The sequence below is a fragment of the Miscanthus floridulus genome, chromosome 16, assembly GCF_019320115.1.
Source record: "Miscanthus floridulus cultivar M001 chromosome 16, ASM1932011v1, whole genome shotgun sequence".
NCBI lineage: Eukaryota > Viridiplantae > Streptophyta > Magnoliopsida > Poales > Poaceae > Miscanthus > Miscanthus floridulus.
The window spans coordinates 72,732,135-72,752,868 of NC_089595.1; the positions used below are offsets into that span (position 1 = coordinate 72,732,135).

General features: G+C 50.1%; 1 protein-coding gene and 1 non-coding gene across 2 annotated transcripts in view; both read right to left on the reverse strand.

Moving 5' to 3' along the window:
* Positions 1-433: 433 nt before the first annotated feature.
* The window catches only part of LOC136514250 (uncharacterized), an 83,104-nt gene continuing 62,803 nt past the window's right edge, over positions 434-20,734 (reverse strand). Inside the window, exon 5 of the transcript XR_010773588.1 lies at positions 434-451. The gene's annotated coding sequence lies outside the window, so the exon portion shown is untranslated. The remainder of the gene's footprint in view (positions 452-20,734) is intronic.
* On the reverse strand, positions 18,235-18,343 carry LOC136514521 (small nucleolar RNA R71). Its single transcript, XR_010773680.1, has one exon. It is a non-coding gene; the product is annotated as a small nucleolar RNA R71 (small nucleolar RNA).

The window sequence follows — 20,734 nt, forward strand, 5'->3', positions numbered from 1 at the left end:
AAACCATGCATAAAAAGATGCAAGGTCGGTATATATAACAAAAAAAAGACAAGTTCCACTCCTATTTCTACTATCCAATTCTAAGGGTCTCATCCTAGGGTCAAGTATGGCTCTGATACCAACAGAAATGATCCCAATTTCCTCAAACGGAAATCCACAAATTTGAAGTATAACGTGATAGTCCCAGGAGATCATCCGATCACATTATCAAATAACAGTCGATATCATAGTTATACATTGAATTTCTGTCTTAAAGAGAGTACAAATAAGAAGTTTTACTCATTATTACATCGCCACTTGGTGGAATCACTCAGAGCATACAACATCCAGAACAACATCAAGTAGAAAGGCAGTGGACGTCGACTCCATCTTCTCAACTAAACTTGAGCACAGGAACAAGACCTCTAATCCTCACAACCATCTCCATGGTAGTCGTACTCAGGCTCGAAACCTGTCAAACAATTATCAGTACGATTTGTACTGGCCACTGGCTCCCACCCTATGCTTTGCGTTTGCTTTGTGGTGGTGGAATGCAAGGGTAGAGCAAAAGACCTATTTGTGGCTATAGTTTCCTATGTGAGTATGTCAAGTTTTAATAATAATTCATCAAGTTTTAACCCATCTCATCCATACGTTCTCCCATCCCATCACACACATCTCACCACTCCCACACTCTCTAGGCAACAAGGATGACTCCCGCTCGTACCTTGCCTCATCGGCCAAAGCCGAAAACCAACATAAGAACCCAGGGGGAGAGAAGAAAGGACTCCACTCACTAATCAAGGGAAGCATATGTCATAGAGACCGACAATGGCGGCTCAGCGGCATGGGGACGTCAGTAAAGGCGTCCGAGGCTTGGCATAGCTTTGGCAAGGGTCCTTCTGCTTCATGGTGCTCTAGTGAGCATGGCTAGGGCACTAGGCGTGGCTCTTAGGGCTTAGGTGGGGCTAGCCATGGCGATAGCGGCTCGACGGCGATGGCGGTCTACGATGATAACTCTACGGTCTCAAATAGAGCCAAAGGTGGATCTTTTTCCTTCAATTGGGGTCACTAGAGAGCCAAAGGGCTCACTGGCGATGACCAACGGGCACGACAGAGTTCGCTCCGTAGGGAGGGCACACGACGGAACTCCTGCGAGCATGCGGCCTCGATAGAACAAGGCCAGGTGGGGGCTTTTCGTTCAACTGACTAGACGGTGAGGTGCATGGGGTCATGGTGAACATCAATGGCCCTTCCTCATGATGCGAGGTAGCTAGGATCGTCGGTAATGTCCTTGACACGGCGACGCTCCAACTTGCGGCCACACCAGCAAGGCGGTCATGGGCTATAGCATCTAGGCCCTCTATGGCCAAAAGATGGGTGCTTTGGGGGCTACTCGTTAAGGCAAATCCACCTACAGTGGTTTGGGAACCGCTACTGGCCTGGTGTGGCCGGAACGTGGTGGTGCCATGTGTGGCCTCGGCCATGGTGACCGTGCGGTGCGTGGCGAGGGTACACCGATGTTCTTGAGCACCCAAGGCTAGGCAAGGCTAGGTTCTTGGCCATGTACGTGCTCCGGCATGTGTGGTGTGGTGCAGAGCCTAAAGGCTTGGCCTTTGCGTGTCCAGGTGGAGAGAACACGACAGCGATCATGGCGAACACGCGACTGTGGATAGGAGGGGGTCAGGGCTCATCGTCGGGCGTGGGGGTGTAGGCTAGTGGTGCGGTGACAAGGTAGGGCTGTGGTGAGGTGGTGCAGTGCCATGCCAAGCAGCTATGCTGACATAGCCAATCGGGGTGGCGTCTCTAGCTCTGGCAGCGACTCTGCGGTGGTGATCAGCTCCGGCGGGCAGCGCTTCTCCCCCTTCCTTTTTCTCCTCCCTTCTCCTCCTCTTCTCTGGCTTGGCATGGCTGGTGAAGCTACTAGTGGTGGCAGGGTGGATAGGAGAGGGGCTAGGGCATTAGGGAGGGGGGGTTTATACCCTGAGCTCACCCATGGCGGGCGGCAAAAGGCGGGGAAAGGTAGAGGGGGTACGTGTAGGGCCGATATGGCCTCTAGGCTAGGGTTTTGGGAGTGCGGGGTGATCGCACAGGCGCTGGTGCTCCCAATTCAAGCGACGTCCAGTCAAAAAGGGGTTGTGGTGGTGTCTTGGTGTGGGGCCACGGTGGCAGGCGTCAGCAGCGGTGCGACGTGGTTGGGGGAAGGGTCCGGGGTGCCGCGGATCATGGACATGGCATCCATCCATGCGTCGGTGCCCAACGGCCTGGGAACGTGCAGTGAGGATGTGAGGTGGGACCTCGGATGCCCACTCCGGCGAGATGCTCTTCTCAACGGTTCACGGTGGGAAAAGCAGAGGAGGGGAAAAGAGTGAGGGGGTGACAAGGGTGTCCCATGGGGCCCACCGGTCGGTCACTCGGTGAGAGGGGGGGCAGGGGCACGGCGGCATGAATTGGGCCGCTATTGGGCCAGCTTGGCCACACAGGGAGAGCTAGGCCATGAAGCTGGGCTGGCTTGGGCAGCTTGGGCTGCTCGGGCTGCTTTGGCCTTTCCAATTTCCCTCCTTTTCTAAATCCTTTTCTATTTCTATTTCCCATTTCTATTTACACCTTGGGCACCTATGCATGTATATATGTGTTGCCAACATATATACATCCTAGTAGGGTCCACTAGAGGTCATCTAGGGTCCTAGTGTCCAAGCCAAGGGTTATCAACTCACACAACAAGTTATTTATAAAGGTTGAATTGATTTTATTACATCACATAAAATCATGAAGAAGCAACTCACAAGTTTGTTTAATATGCAAATGCTCAACCATGCTAACTTGGGACCTACTTGTGTAGCTACAAGGGTGGTTTCCTAGTTTGCACACTCACCATGCATGGATTTTGTTAGACAATTTTTTTAAGTTCAGATTTTTGGGTTATTGGAAAACCTAGGTTGTTATAGTCCTTCCCCCTCACAGGAATCTCGTCTCGAGATTTAAGGTGAGATGTACCTTTCAAAGAGGTAGGGGTAAAACATCTGAAGTTCTAACTTTTTCTCCCAAGTGGCTTCTCGTTCAGTGTGGTTGCTCCACTGAACCTTGAACATAGGTATGATCGTGCTTCTAGTTTCCTTCTCGGCTCTGTCAAGTATCTGTATCGGGTGCTCCTTGTACTCTATAGTGTCCTATATATCAAGTGCCTCTATAGGTACTTGCTCATCTTGTAGCTTCAAGCACTTGCATAGTTGAGATACATGGAACACTGGGTGCACTCTAGTCAATTCCTCAGGTAGTTCTAACTCGTAGGTTAGCTTGCCAACTCTCTGACAAATCTGGTAAGGTCCTACATACCTTGGAGCCAACTTCCCTTTCACATGGAACCTGATGGTGCCTCGTAGTGGGGAGACTTTGAGATAAACATAGTCCCCAACTTTGAACTCAAGGTCTCTTTGCCTTTTATCTACGTAACTATTCTGTCAGCTTTGAGCAATTCTCAGATTCTCTCGCATTTGGGCAACTCCTTCCTTAGCATCCTTGATCTTTGCAGGGCCAAAGAATGATCTCTCCCTGACTTCTAACCACATCAGAGGGGTCCTACACTTCCTCCCATACAAGGCCTCAAATGGTGACATCTTGAGACTAGCCTAGTAGCTGTTGTTGTAAGAAAACTCTACGTGTGGCAAACTATTCTCCCAATTAGACCCATATTTTAGAACACAAGCTCAGAGCATATCCTCCAAGATCTGGTTCACTCTCTCTATCTGGCCATCCGTGTGAGGTTGGTAAGCGATGCTATAATCTAGTCGAGCCCCGATTGGCTTATGGAGACTCTTCCAGAACTTGGACACATATTGCATCCCTCAATCAAACACTATGGTCACAGGGGATCCGTGAAGCCTAAGAATGTTATCCACATAGAGATCTGTGAGCTTCACAGTTCTATAGTCATTCCTCACAGCTATGAAGTGAGCTACCTTGGTCAATCTATCAATAATTACCCAGGTCGAGTCATGGCCTTTCGAGGTTTGAGGTAAACCCACTATAAAGTCCATGGATATGCTTTCCCACTTCCACATCGGAACATCTAAGGGCTTCAACAGTCCTACCAGTCTTTGGTGTTCAGCCTTGATCCTATTGCAGATGTCGCAACACGCGACATGCCTTGCAATATCAGCTTTCATATTCTTCCACCAGAAAAGCTTCTTCAAGTCAGCATACATCTTGGTACTCCCTGGGTGGATACAATACTTAGAGTCATGACCCTTGGCTAGGATCTCCTCTCACAAGGCTGCATCAGAGGGTACACAGATTCTATCATTGTACCAATACACTCCCTATTCATCTTCTCTGAACTCAGGACACTTGCCTAGCTCCATGAGCTCTCAGATTTCTTAGATTTTGGGGCATTCTTGCTGGGCTTTGTAGATTTGATCTTCAAGATTGTACTACACTCGAAGCTCATTCAGCATTCCCTTTGGGAGTATTTCGAGTTGTAGGTCCTCCATCTCTTATCTCAGCTCTGGTGGTATGGCTTCTACCAACAAACTATGGCAATAGCTCTTACAGCTCAGGGCATCTACGATTACATTGGCTTTACCTGGGTGATAGTGTATCTCTAGGTTGTAGTCCTTAATCAGCTCTAGCCATCGGTGCTATCTCATGTTTAGATCCTCTTGAGTGAAAAAGTACTTTAGGATCTTATGATCGGTGTAGATGTCACATTTGTTCCCGATCAGATAGTGTCTCCAGATCTTCAGGGCGTGCACAACAACTACAGGCTCAAGATCATTGGTAGGGTAGCATTGCTCATGGTCCTTTAGCTAGCGGAAAGCATAAGCTATAACTCTCACATTTTGCATCAGAACACAGCCGAGTCCCTATCTAGACCCATCACAATAGACCACAAAGTCTTGTTGAATGTCAGGCAATGCTAACACAGGAGTGGTGGCAAGCTTCTATTTCAAGATCTGGAAGCTTTGCTCATACTTGGGCGTCCACTCAAACTTATTGGTCTTCTTTAGAAGGTTGGTCATCAGATTGGCTATCTTGGAAAAGTCCTCAATGAAGCAGCGGTAATATCCTGCCAACCCAAGGAAACTTTGGATATCAGTCGAATTGTGGGGTTGTTCCCATTCTTTTATAGCTTCAATCTTGGCGGGATCAACAGCTACTCCCTTAGCAGTGAGAATGTTACCTAAGAAGGCGACTTCTTCAAGCCAAAATTCATACCTGCTGAACTTGGCATACAACTAATTCTGTCTTAGCTTCTCTAGCACTACTCTTAGATGCTGCTCATGTTCTTCTGCAATGGCCGAATAGATAAGAATGTCATCGATGAATACCACCACTAACTTATCCAACTCCTCCATGAACACCTTGTTCATCATATTCATGAAGTAGGCGGGGGAATTGGTTTGTCCAAAGAATACAACAGTGAACTCATACTGCCCATACCTAGTGATAAAGGCTATCTTGGGAATGTCCTTAGTCCTGATATTCATTTGATGGTACCCAGATCAGAGATCAATCTTAGAAAAGAACTTGGCATTCCTTAGCTGGTATAATAGATCATCTATCCTCGACAGTGGGTACTTGTTCTTGACAGTCACGGCATTCAAGTTCTAGTAGTCAATGCACATCCTCATGGAACCATCCTTCTTCTTCACAAACAAGATAGGGGAACCCTAGGGTGAAGCACTGTGCCTAATGTACCCCTTATCAGACAACTCCCTAAGCTGTTTCTTGAGTTCCTCTAGCTTGTCAACCGACACATAGTAGGGCAGCTCTTCGGGGAACACATCAGGGTACTTACATACTATGGGCACCTCCTCAACTAACTTGGCTTCCAAGGCACACAACGTGGAAACTATCCTGTCGAGGTTGGGATCACATCGGATTACGTGACCACTCAGGAGTGTTATCTCCACATACCGTGGTGAGCAAGATATTACTCCCTTGTGTTGAGTCAGCCAATCCATCCCTAGTATGACATCCAGTCCATTAGAGGGAAGCAAGGTAAGATTGGCTAGAAAAGGGTGACCCACAATGATGATGCTCACTCCATGACATCTCTTCATGCATAGGGTGAACTAGTGTCTATAGACTCCTTGTGTGGAGTCACTAGTATGCTATGCTCTCATGCAAACTTGGCAGATATGTAAGAATAGGTAGCACCTGAATCAAACAGTACTGAAGTTGTAGCTCCATGCACAATGAACATACCGTACACCACATCGAGGGCGTTCGAGGCGTCCTCCGCGGTCATATGGGTGAGGTGACCATGAGCGGCTCCAGCAATGTTCTTGTGTGGCGTACCCTGAACCGAAGCCTGTCTTGCTAGGGTTGGAGCAGGTGGTGCAGCATTCTTCATAGTGCAGTTAGTGACCTTGTGGCCCGACTGACCATAGCCAAAGCAAGTGAAGGGCACGCTGCCTGTGGCGGTGGGCATAGCGGTCTTCCATGTGCTAGGGCTCTAAGAAGGTGAGTGAAGCGGTTGGCGTACTCCTGGATCTTTTGGGATCCCTGGGAAATGTTGTGGAACTCTTCCACTTTGGCATCCATCATGCCCTCGGGTACGTGGTGCTCGCGGAAGGCTTTAGTGAACTCCTCCCATGAGATGTGCGTAGGGTCATCATGGGTGTCATAGTAGCTGTCCCACTATGCATGTGCAACACTAGTGAGCTGGTGGGCTGTGACTCCAACACACTCCTCATCGGAGCAGGTGGTTAGGTCTAGCTTCTTCTCCATCTCACGCAACCAGTCCTTGGTGGCGATGGGGTCATCATTCGAGCTATCGAAGGTAGGGGGGCCTTAGCTTGAGGAAACCCTCCAACTTCCTCTAAAAGTTGTTGGGTGGTCCCCCATTGTGTCACAATAGCTCCTCAGCTAGTGTCTCCATGAGACGTATCTAGTAGTCCATCACCTCAGACAGAAGTGGTGGTGGTGGTGGAGCATCATCGCCCCTAGGTGGAGCATCCTCATCCCTAGGCTGCGCTGTGCCTTGCTCCTCCAGGATTGGCTCCTCCATGTGCTGCTCTCCAGCAGGCAGTACCTCCTCCTCGAGGTTGAGGGCAGCACAGGCGTCAGCGTGTCCTCCTCCACACCCATGGCCATGACCATGACCACCGCCATGGGGGACGGAGAGCGATGGCTTAGATGTTCTAAGCGGCGACATGACATCTTTGCTACAAACTTTAGGTTACAAGTTATTATCAAGTGGTTACATGATTTATTAGCAATTCAATTAATGATTTAATTCTAGCCAAACACTCAAACAAAGAAGCAGGAACAACCATAAGAAGCATTAAGATCCAAACATTCATTACTTGAGTTTATTTCATGGCAATGTCTCCAGCAGCTACACTAGAAACTCATGGGGAATCTTACTACACACACATAGGTTCCAAAAGAAGGACATTCTACTCTATTCCTAAAAGTGACTTATGTCTTATAGCCATACAGGACTCATCATCAACACTATGACTACTACATTGTTAGAGCATCACTACGAAGCTAAGTCTGACTAGGTGGTGGTGAAGTGCTAGCATCCATCTCCTGGAGCTCTGCATCGGTGCGGTGCATCCTCAAGATGTACTTAGGGCCTCCTCCAACTGCTTGGTCTTCGGGGCCTTGGGGTAGTCCTTGGAAGGGCATGCCTTTAGATTGAGCTTAGTGGGCTCAACCCGGAAGCACTCCTTGTGTGGCCTCTTGGGTGACTTAGGGGGTAGGAACCTCTACATCTCCTTAAACTCCTTGACTCGCCTGATGTCAGTGTCAACCCATGCCTGGCTTATCCTATCTACCCTATCCTTCTAGAATTCCATGTACTTCATGTACTCAATAAGGTGGCGCTGGTTGTGAGCGGTGTTAATGCTCAACTAAACCAGCTCCCTCTCCAACATGTTGCAATGGCTCTCCAGCATCATCTTCCTGAAACCATACCTCTTCTCCATCTCAATGTGATCCCTTAGGCACCTCTTCTTGCGCTTGAGGGCATCCTCAAGCTCAAACACCTTGTAGTCTAAGTAGTCATTGCGGAGCCCAAAGTCTCTAGCCTTGTCTCTCAGATCTACAATCTCCTCCTTTAGCTTGCGCTCACATGCCTTGTAGTAGGCCTCCATGCGGTCGTAGCCCTCACGCTCCAACGGATGGTCTCCTTGAGTACTTCCTTCTTCTTCTCTTCCTCTAGGAAGGCCTTGTCAGCCTAGAACAGCATGTCTTGGTACCGACGGTTCTATGTCTCGACCTCCATGATGTACCTGTCCTGGTAGAGGATGTACTATCTGGACACCTAAAGGCAAGGGCCCTCCTCGGTGTAGACAGTCTGCTTAGTGGCCATGGCCTACCTCCTGGTACTCTAGGTAAGGTCCAAGGCTCAGGCAAGCAAGCGGTATGGTCCCCTCCTGAGGTGCTCGTGGGTGTCACGCATCATGCGGCGAAGGGCCGAACACAAAACGGATTGGACACATGCTGCGATGGAGGTATCCACCTGTAGCTCCTGGAAGGCATGCAGCTCTGGTAGGGTCTCACTCGCAGGAATCCTAAGGGGATGATGATGTGGCCCTATAGTCTGTCGGGTCCTGGCTTGCCATGATAGACGTACTTGACCTGCTCGATAGGGACACCAAGCTCCTTGAGGACGTCATAGACCATTTGAGCAAAACCTCGGTAGCTCAGACCATCGATGGGAAGCTCAACTACTGGTGCCATCTATAAATCGGTCCATAAAAGGGAATTAGTAGACTAGAAAAAGATAAGCCATGCATAAAAAGATGCAAGGTCGGTATATATAACTAAAAAAGATAAGTTACACTCCTATTTCTACCATCCAATTCTAAGGGTCTCGTCCTAGGGCAAGTATGGCTCTAATACCAACTGAAATCTCAATTTCCTCAAAGGGAAATCCATAGATTCAAAGTATAATGTGATAGTCCTAGGTGATCATCCCATCACGTTATCAAATAACAGTCGATATCATAGTCATACATCGAATTCCTATCTTAAAGAGAGTACAAATAACAAGGTTTGCTCATTATTCTATTGCCACTTAGCAGAATCACTCAGAGCATACAACATCCAGAATAGCATCAAGTAGAAAGGCAACGGACGTTGACTCCATCTTCTCAACCAAACTTGAGCGCAGGAACAAGACCTCTAATCCTCACAACCGTCTCCATGGTAGTCATACTCGGGCTCAGAACCTATCAAACAATTATCAGTATGATTTGTACTGGCCACTGGCTCCCACCCTATGCTTTGTGTTTGCTTTGTGGTGGTGGAATGCAAGGGTAGAGTGAAAGACCTATTTGTGTCTATAGTTTTCTATGGGAGTATGTCAAGTTTTAATAATAATTCATAAAGTTTTAACCCATCTCATCCATACGTTCTCCTATCCCATCACACACATCTCACCACTCTCGCACTCTCTAGGCAATATGGACGACTCCCACTCGTACCTTGCCTCATCGGCCAAAGCCGGAGACCAACACAAGAGCCTAGGGGGAGAGAAGAAAGGACTCCACTCACTAATCAATGGAAGCATAGGTCATATGAATGTCCATATCCAAGGACGCGGGTATACGTATAGATCGATCAACTATGCAGAGTGTGTACACCTAGAACCACAAGATCACCATCATCGGTGGTGCCCCGCCTAGGCTGATACCGACACCCTCCCAACCGGTATGATGCCATCCTACCACTCAGCCTTGGGCGACCCTGAAGTCCACTGGCAGGCTAAGACTGTGAGACATAGTACCGGGCCCCCAGAGGTCACTATGCTATCTTAGGAGGGTGTGGGCCATATGCCCGTACCTCCCTACACTATCCACTTCCAACCTAGTAGTAATGGCACCATCCTAGTTGGTCGGGTAATTGTCCTCCGCCCATTCAGGAGCAAGTGGTGTCTACGTAGGGTCCTATGATCTGGTTCTCTAGACATACTAGTCCTTAGAGGGACTGGACATGATATCTTCTCAAAGGGGATAACCAACACCCCATGCCTCGATGACACCTCCATCCTAGGGCTTCATCCCACAAAGACACTCCACCCCAAGATCTCCTTGTCTCACATGCACCCGCCATAGGTAACTCTCATAGGGGATGCCCATGTCGCACCACCCAGCAAGACTCGTCCAATGACTTGTCATAAGATCCTGCCTGATCGACTCAACCCTTACCACACACCAAAGCGCACACCAAGATCTCCCCTATTGTTACCACATTACCAACACCTAGTGCCTTAACCACTCACATACTGTTGGTGCAAAATGTGGCCGACAAGTAAATATTTGTAATTTTGCCGTGCGCTGTGATCGGATGTGGCCTAGCATGCGATGACACATGATTTATACTAGTTCAGGCAACGTGCCCTATGTCTAGTTTTAGTCAGTCGATGACTTTATTCCTGAGCCTAGGTGCTCAAAGTTTGCTATGGGGTTGCAAACGAGTAAGGAATGAGAAGGGGGTGTTAGAGGCTCGGTTTGACTCAGAACCGAGTGGAACAGAGTGATGGATGCTTAAACGTGCGCTAAGTATTACAACGTATGCTCTGTGTGTCTGAGCTTATCAGCTGTTGAGAGCATGTAAACTATGTAGCTATCGAGTTCTAGAGCTATTGAGCTATAGTCCTCAGAGGAGAGAGTGCATACCCTTTTATAGTTGAAGGGGATGGCCTTACAAGTCCAAGATGGAAAGGGAGAGAGTGTGTGCGTGTGCTACCTAGTCTTGTTGCCCACGTCATCGGGTGTGGCACGCCATTGCCCACCTTACTATTCATGACCTGCTGTACCTGGCAGGCTGCACAGTGTTGGCCCACCTTACTATTCATGACCTAGCAGGCTGCACAGTGTTCGCTTGGGATGGCAAACGATGGCGCCCACAAACTGTTTGTGCTCTACCGCGTCTGGCAGGCTGTATAGTGTCCGTCTGACATGGCCTGATAGCATTGTCCTATAGGTGTGTAAGGCATGGTAGGGTATGGTCCTTGGTATTGTGGTTGACTTGAGCGCCTTACCTTATCTGCTCTGCCTGCTCCCCGGGCCTGCACCGAGTAGGCATCCTAGTCAGTCGTTCCTAGTCGGCCTTGACCATGTCGGTAGGGAGAGAGAGGCGAGCAAAGGTCCAACATATCCTCAGTCGAAGGAATGGGGTCGGAGTCGGACTATGGTCCCACCTCGGCCAGGCCTTTCAATCGGCATTCTAGCCAGGTCTCCTGGCTGGAGGTGCCGGTCGGGGACCGGATCGTGGTCTCGGCCTATCATTGTGTATTTGGGCTGGCCCAGACGCGTGCTATCGCTACGTGGCCTGCTGGGCCAAGTATTGCAAGGAAGCGGGTCCATTGGGGACCCTAGGTTTATGAACCTAACAGGAGCCCCCGAGCCCCTTTGGGGCTTCTGTAAAGCCATGAAGGGGCTATTGAGTTTCTGCACGGGAGTATGATGCTAGAAGATCACTTGTAAGGAGAGAGCATCGTACGTCTCGAATGGGCCCCTGTCCCGAATTCTAGATCAGAGGACAGAGAGAGGAAGGAGAGCATTGTAGTGAGAGAACAAGGATCTTGGCTCCCTTGTTCCGCTTCATGCCCCAAGGTGTGGAGCAGTCCCAGGGCTATTCACACACGCTTTGCGTGTTATTGTAAAAGCTTGGGGCTTGTGTCTTTAGCTTAATGAAAGCTTGTATTTGCTTTTTAATTCCTGTGCCCATTGCGCCATGGAGGCAGGCTGTTTATTGGAACTTTAGCATTTTCCTCCTTAGTTTGTTGTTCCGCATAGGGTAACCAAGTAGGATTTAGGCACCCCGCCTCCACGGGGAGGACTAGTGAAGGCCGTGAAGGCGCGCTGGGGAGATATTGGCACCCAACCCCTAATGAGGGGACCGGCAAAGGCCGCGGAGGCGCGCCGAGTAGACATAGGCGCCCATCCCCCAAAGGGGGAGGAACTCGTCAGTAGTCCATCTTTTGGTGGGTGCATGTGAGCACATCTAGTGGGTGTGGCCTCCAAGCTTGTAGCCGATTGGTGAGTCGGTCGGAGGCTGAGCACCTTAGTACTCTTTCCTGGGGCCACAGACTTCTGTGTTCCTGCCAGTTGGGGTGTTTGCCCATGTTCATCCCGCCCGCGACCTACGCGATCAATTGGATTCCTGAGTCATGGTCGGGTGGCCTGAGCCCCCAAGCCCCGTTGGGCTCGGTAGGGGTCAGTCGAGTTTCGTGCGTCACCCCGTTTGCTGTTTTAGCAACTAGAGGAGTTGAGCTAACGTCGCTTGCCTCGATGGCTCGAGTGACGCGCTTGGTGAGCTCACTAATGTGCATAGCCCTCATGTGACATTCCACTACTCCTTAACCCACCTCCTGGTAGATGCCTGAGCCGTTCCGAAGATCGACTTAGGTGGCCTGCTGGCCTCCCATCGATGGAGATTCTGTGGGCATGGCTTGAGGACAGGATCGAACGAGAAGGTCAAGATGAGGCGAGGGCCACTAGGGATCATCTGCGTTTTCTCCCCTGGCTTTGTTTAATGCGAGGCAGCCTTGAGCCCTTTGCTGGCTGGCCTTTGAACCCTCATATCGAATGAGACAACTACCGCTTCATGAAGCGATGCGAAGCATTGTGATGCAACAATTGCATATGCAATGCTTGCACGTATGGGATGAATGTATGGATGAATATATGACTAAATGTATGAATGCATGAGAATGGATGAATGAATGCTCATGCACTAGAAAAGTAAAATGGGGGTTAGTAAAGTTACCTCGATAGTTGGAGTGACAGGTTCAGGGAGCTCCTATCGGATATGTCCAAGTGGAATCCGGGTTCATCGTTCATGACAAAGTTGGCATAACCTGCATGGGGCATCCCATTGCTCCTTACTTGTTTCTCGGCAGCTGCTCGAGCTGTTTGATCGACTTGGGTGACCGGCTGGCTTCTCCTCGATGGAGATTCCGTCGGTGGGCCCCTCCAAACCTTTACTAGGAAGGTGGAGGGTCGTTTGCATGTGGCTACACCTCGTTTCCTATGCCTGGGTTATGGTAGTGGTGAGCCCTACCAAGGCCACATACCGCTAGCCAAGCGATGTTCCATTAGGTAGGCGCATCCCGTCAGCCAGGCCACGTCTGGCCACACGTCCTTTCACATTTAAATACGGTTTTTTCTCCCATCTCTTCGCCTTTCATTCGCCACCGCCGCTTCCTCTTCCTTCTTCTTGCTAAGCACCTTCATGTGCCATGGGGGTTTCTAGGGAGAGGAGAGCAGAGCGAGGGAGAGGAAAAACTTACAGATTCGCTCATAGATCCATGGTGCGATGTTGAACTGGAAGCCTTCCAACGTGGATGAGGAGGTGCTGGCCACCTTCACCGAGAAGGGGCTACTCCCATCAAAGGAAGTGGCGTATTGGAGGGTTCCTGCACTGGGGGAGGTTGTTTCGCAACCCTAGGCCAACGAGGTCATCTCCTTCCTTGCCTTCCACAAGCACAGGCTCGGGTACCCCACACACTGGTTCCTGCATGGGCTCCTCAATGAGTGGGGCCTAGAGTTGCAGCAACTCAACCTGACTGGGATGCTGCACATCACCGGCTTCGTCACTGTCTGTGAGGCCTTCCTCGGGATGGAGCCACACGTGGACCTCTTCTGATGGATCTTCAATGGGCGGGCCCTGTCCAAGGGGAAACCACCTAGAATCGCTCCGGTCAGTGGGTTTGCCCTGTAGAAGCATCCTAAGCCATCGGTCCCCTACCGGGCATACTCCCCCAATGACTCTAACTGGGGATGACACGACAAGTGGTTCTACATTAGGAACCTGACGGAGGTGCCATTCTCGATGTTCACTAGGGAGAGGTCTAAGAGGAGGGAAAGCTGGTCGTGGCGTCCTACCTATCGACAGAACAAGCTAGAGGATCATCGAGACGGAGCTTCAGAGGCTCATGTGGCATGGCCTCAATGGGTTGCAGGTCTTCCATACCTTCTTCCGCCTTTGGGTTGCCCCGTTAGCGGAGAGAATGCGACCGATGTGGGAATACTCTAGCCCGATGGATCTCGACCATGTGTCATCGGAGGAGTTGTCAAGGGATGAAGTCTAGAGTTATCTCGATCAGGTGCTATAGTTGGGGGATGATGAGCTGCTCGATGGGATGCCTAGACCTCTCCATGCCATGAAGCTATCCGATCTGGTATACTCCTTTCCCGTGACCTTTTTCCTTTCTATTTTGATCTTTAGATCGATTTTAAGCCGCTTGTTTCATAGGGGCTCGCGGGGTATAAATCCCAGCCGCATCTTCTGAGAGGGGGTGGAAGGTGTGGCTTGGTAAGCCGCCTAGAGGGAGGCCGCACTTGCCAAGAAGAAGAAGAAAACTGAGAAGGTCTAGAGGAGGTTTGAGAAGGAGGAGATCAATCGGTGGTTCCATGGCGGCGAGCACCGGGAGGAAGTGGAGGAGTAGCTCGAGTCAGAGGACCCCACGGAGTCAGGCTATGACTCGGGTTCCTTGGAGGATGAGGGAGATGAGGGTGCTGCCATGGTCTTGGTGGAGCACCACATGCCTACGGCTGCACCTATCGGCTGTGGGCGCAGTACGGAGACACGCACTGAGTCAAGGAAATGCGTCGTGGGTGAGGATGCCACCCGCGAAAAGGAGGCGAAATGGGCTTGGTCGCCGCACCCTTTGGAGGCGTTGTTGGCTTCATGGCCCCCTGCTCCGAGTGTGATGGAGCACGCTAGTTTGTCGGGGGGACATGATCGTTCCCCTATGTCTTCGGGGTCAACACGTGTGCGCAACCTCCAATGGGGAGATGCCCCGCCAGTTGCTCCAGTGGTTTCGCCATGAGCAGGCGGCCACGGCCATTTGCGAGATGAACAGGGACCGGCCTGGTTGCCCCCACTCTCGGTTGATCTGAGGGGGTGTGGGTCGTGACCCTCGAGTGATCCTCGTCCAGTTGGCTCATCATCAGCCCATCGGGGCTTCAAGGTTCTGCCGCTTTCGTCTGGGTATGTATTCATGCTTCACTTTGTTCTCATAGTTGAGTTTTTGAGTGTGACTAACCTATGCTTGTGCCTTTTTTTGCAGCAGCCAAGAGCTAGCAGGGCTAGGGAACTCCCCACCTCCCATGCGAGAAGAGTGGAGACCCAGCCTGTGGTGGGTTGCGATGAGCGAAGGGGGAAGCAGGCTGGTGGCGGTGCGACCTTCCTTAATGGGGGTTGCGTCTTCCTGACTGGTCGTGAGCACAGAGGCGGCCATGATGGCAGCAATCCTCGTGGTGTCGGCAGAGGCTAGGTCGCAGGTGACTCTTGCAGTCCCTCCCCTACAGGTTGTGGAGGAGAGGAGGGAGGCTGGGATCCCTGTCTCGCTCAGCGGAGGAGCACACGGTTCGCCTGCCAGGTCAGAGCTAGGAGGGGGCCAAAGGAGCCACGGCCAGGATAGAGGTAGAGTAGCTAGCGGCGAGTCGTGGAGTCGACAGTGCCTCTCTTCAAGTGCGGCAGTGCCGCACCACGCAAGACAGCAAGGGTATGAATGAAGTGTAGACTGTCTTGGCTGTGAATCTGAGGATGCATGTGTATGTTTGTGCACTTGGTAGCACATATTAGCTTAAGCATTGTGTCCCTCTTTATAGCACGACTTTTTCTATACTCAAATTCAAAATATAAAAGAATTTAAACCTCCTTTGAGTTTGAAGCCATCTACATTTGTAATTGGGGGCTCCTCCGTTTCGTGTAGCATCCTCAAACATGAATTCTCTCTTGTCATCTCAATAAATCTCATTAGTTCTCTAATTGTGTGGTCATTATTACCAAAACCCACAATTAGGGCTTGATTGCACTTTCACCAACCCCTCTCCACATCATTGATCCACAGCAACACACTCCCAAGTGAATCCATCTATTGGTGGCGAGTCGGTTGGTCGATCAATGCTCCAGGATGGAAGTACAAGGATCCATGGTCCCACCATCAAACCATTGGTGACCAAATGCACAAAACTCACTCATACCCACACTTAACATCACTTGGGGGCCACCATATAGAAGATGGGGGGCCTAGCCCTTAGTGAGGCATCGGCCGGTGCACTCAGTAGTCCGCCCGATGACCCTCAGTGGCCCAATCACCTCCACCGACTTCTAGCATGCCGCCATGCACCTCAGATGATCTCAAGCATCCATTCCAAGTCGGTTCTATAGCAGTTTCATCCAACAGTGGCCAAGGAACATCATGCGGATCGCTGATGAGGCGATGGAGTAGCTGTTGATGATCACTAACACCCCATTTGACCATCAACATTTCACCCAAAAGCATGGTAAAGTGAGGTAAATCATCATCACATGTGTAGAATTATGTTTATAATTCACCTAGTTCCACTTGTGCTTGTAGAATTATTTGTATGTAGGAAATATGGAAAAAATAGGCCAAAATGGTGAAGAACATGGACATATGGAGCAAGTAGACATGGCAGGGCCACCTGGGCCCAATGGGCAGTGCCACCCAACGCCACTTAGGCACCACTCGGCCCCACCTGGTGCCACCTGGGCACTTTGCCACATCAACGATCCATGGGAGTCCCTCTAGAACCAATACCAAGCGTTTATTTAAGTTGGTTCCGACCAAGGGTCATGATGGAGAGGCCATGGATCCATGGGCCCATTGTCATAGACTTGGAGCCTTCACAACCGACTTCCCGTCTGATTTTTGACATGTGCTGTCCAAGTAACCACCATTGGGAGCCAACCATCGCTGTTGGATCATAACGCGGTGGAATGGAGGGCCGACCGGTGCCCCCTAGTGCCGCCCGGCACCCTAGGTCCTCCACCAACCTTGCCATTGCCTACAAATACCCCTCCCCTCACTATACACTATAAATAGCGGGTGTGGAGCTCGTTGGAGAAGTGCCCCATTCATTTCCAAGCTCTCCAAGCTTCTCTTAGCTTTCTAGCTTAGCTTTTGCTATAGAGTAGTAGTCTAGTAGTGGAGTAGAGTAAGAGCGGAGCTTCTCGGAGTCTGGAAGAGTCTTCTGGGTCTGGTATAGCTCCTTTGTAATTCTTTCATTTCTGCATTACTTTCTTCAGTATTTATTTCAGTACTTTATTCTAGTATTGCTTGCTTTACTTTCAGTACTTAGTCATTAGTGTTCATCATTAGTGAGCTTAGGTGCTTGTTGTTTGGCATTAGTAGAATATGTTATCTTATCATTAGTAGTCTTTCGTTAGTACCGGTTCCACCATCTATTTAGGGTGCTTTGATCTCATTTCATCAAAGCTCGGATTGAAGTAGTAAGTTTATAGATTAAGCATGGTGCTTAGGCTATAGATTACCTATGGATACGGCTAGGCCTCCAGATAGATTGTGGTAGGTTGCAAGTGGTGACAATCTTGTCCATCCTTTGTATTCGACCATGATAGGTCTAGTTATTAAATCATAGGGCTCGTGGCAGACCTTGTTTATTCACTCACCTAGTTGGTAGGCAGGTTGTGCCCTGAAGTACTATCGTATTTCTCCTAGTTATTTGTTTACCCTTAGTTACTAGAAAGATATATCGCTCGCTGTCCCAACTAGCTATCTCTGGTTAGCTAGTTAGTAGTAGTTAGTTTAGGTCGTTCACACTCATCCTTCACTATTGTTCACCTACCTAGGATCAACACAAGCCTTCCTCTAGCAAATCCTAGTCCACTTATAAATTCTAGCCTTCCGCCTTCTTATGGGATAAATTATAAATTCAACACTCGGTAATCACTGAGCGAAGTTCTACGCGATAGTTCTATGCGTTTGCAGAATTCTCCAATAGTCGTTAAGAAATATCAATAAGCATTTCTGGCACCGTTGCCAGGGAAGGCAACTGGCCTTAGATTTATAAGGTTAAATTTGTTAGCTAGGTTGTTTTTAGTTATCCTAAGTAGTTTATCCTCTTTTCCTCATATCCTATCACTACCCTTCATGATCATGGGCGACAAGTCCATTCGTGATTTTTTGCACCCTTGGCTGCTAATGTAGCCACCGAACCCAACGTTATCAATGGGGATGCTAACTTTGAGCTTAAGCTAGCATTAATTATGATGGTTCAAGCTAATCCGTTCAGTGGGAAAACCCACGAGGGTGCGAATACTCACCTCCAACATTTCTTGGAGATTTGTAGCACATTCACCATTAAGGGAGTGAGCCAAGAGGCTATACGTCTTCGCCTTTCCCCTTTTCTTTAATAGGAAAGGCTAAGCAATGGTTTTACTCTAACCGCAATGCTGTAGATACATGGGACAAGTGTTCCAATGCTTTTCTAGTTAAGTTTTTCCCCATGGGGAAGACTAATGCTCTGCGCAATAAAATCTCTAGTTTTCAACAACCAGCAGATGAATCGATTCTCGAAGCTTGGGAACGGATGCAAGAGTATGTCTCTGCATGCCCACACCATGGCATGGAAGAATGGCTTTTGATCTAGAACTTCTACCATGGATTAGTGCCATTAGATAGGAGCCATTTAAATGCTGCTGCTGGTGTGCATTCTTTTCGCTAAGTGTATGCAAAGACGCTGATCGAGAAGATGTCTCCAACCAAGGATGGTGCGACGATCGACTCCAACCCTGTAAACGAGGTATGCATTCAATTAAAGAAATTAACATGCTTGCAGCTAAGATGGATTTGCTCATGAAGTGAGTGGAACATTATGAGAAGGTGTGTAACAACCTAGGTTTTCCAATAACCCAAAAATCCGAACTTAAAATTTTTTCTAACAAAACCCATGCATGATGAGTGTGCATACTAGGAAACGACCCATGTAGTTGCACAAGTAGAACCAAGTTAGCATGGTTGAGCATTTTGCATTTAATTCAACATGTGAGTTGCTTCTTCATGATTTTATGTGATGTAATAAAATCAATCCAACCTTTATAAATAAATTGTGTGTGTGAGTTGCCAATCCTTGGCTTGGACCCTAAAGCCCTAGATGACCTTTAGTGGACCCCACTAGGATGTATATATGTTGGCAACACATGTATACATGCATAGGAGCCCTAGGTATAGTGTGGAAATAGAAATAGAAATAGAAATAGAAAAGGAATTGGAAAAGTGATGAAAATAAAAAGAGCAAAGCAGCCTAGCCACAGCAGGCAGCCTAGTCCCACCGACCCACGTCACCCATGCAGCCCAGCACTTGCGCCCGCTCCCATGCGTGCGCCGCCAGCCAGCCCAGCCAATGCCATGGCCTAGCTCTACCCGTGCCCACGCTCGCGCTCACACAACCGGGTGACCCAGCAATAGCCCACACCTACGCCCATGTTGCCCGTCGCCTGAGCCGCTATACAGTGGACCTCACCTGTCATCCCCTTCCTCACCTCCCTTCTCTACTTTTTGTCGCGCCCAAAACCAATGTGAAGCCGAGAATGGTGAAGGCCATCACGGCCGTTCTTGTCAACTACCGCCTCACGCATGCCCTAGATGGCTGCCACATCAGTGATCCGCGCCACCACCTGCCCTAGCTGGTGCCTACCTACTCGCTAATTCGAGCGCCATGGCCTCCACCCTGCTGTGCCCCTCTACCACCACCATACCTGCCTTAACTGGTGTCGTTCAAAAATGGGAGCACCAAGGCAGCCGCGCTCACCCCCGCAGTCCAAAACCCTAAGCTGGAGCCCCTGATCACTCTCCACGTACCCCCTTCCTCTCCATCCACCATCCATCAGCCGCCATGGCCGTGAGCTCCCTATAAAAGGGCACACCGGTGCCCTAAGGGCCCTTCCATCGCCCACGACCACTAGTGGCTTCTCCAACCACTCACCAAGACTGAGAGAAGGGAAGGAGAAGGGAGGAGGGAAGGAGAAGGAGGATGACCACGCCACTACCACCAAGGAGCCATCGCTGGAGAAGAAGACGGTGCCACAATTGTCTTCCTCGCCGTAGTGGCTCGGCATGACACTACACCACCTTGCCACAGCCTCGACTCACCACTGCACCGCTAGCCTACCACCCCAGGCCCCATGGTGAGCCGCTACTTCCTTTGCTCATCGTGTATCTCACCGTAGTGGTCACGCCATGTCGTGCCGCCATGTTCTCCCCCTTAGGAGAACCAAAAGCCGGTCTTTCTCACCATTTTGATGATCTACACACATGCACACACGCACATGAGCCAAGGCCTGGCCTTGCCGAGCCACTAGCACTTGGGAACGCTAGCGCCAACATAGCGCACCCACCGCCGTCGCCATGGCTGGCATCCATCACTTTGCTGCCCTATTCTGGCCACCTCATGCTAGTAGAGTCAAGAGAAGTGCCTTGGCAAGCTTCGCCTCATCGAGGGACACATCGGGCGCTAGATAGGAGGACAGGAGGAGCACTGAGGGCCGCTGGTCATATCCGCCTCACTGGACCACCGTGCGCCAATGCCGCCACCACGCCGGGGATGTTCTAGCCATGCTAGGCTGATAGCGGTTCCCGAACCACCGTGGATGGATGTCATAGCCATCCTCACCTCGCTGGTGTGGCCACACGTTGGAGCGCCATTGAGTCGTGGATGGTCCCGATGATCTCAGCCACCTCACGTCATGAGGAGGAGATGATGATGTTCGCCATGACCTCGTGCACCCCACTGACTAGCTGGTTGGAGGAAAAGCCCCTGTCTTGCCCTTGCCATTGAAGTCGTGCGGTCATCGGAGCTCCACCACGCACCTTGTCATGGTGTGGACTCTGCCGTGCCCTTAGGTCATCATCGATGAGTCGTCTAGCCCCCCCTATCGCCTGACTGCAACCCTCCGCTGTCGTCGAGCCACTTCTACCATGGCCAACCTCATTGGAGCCCTTGGAGCTTCACCTGGTACC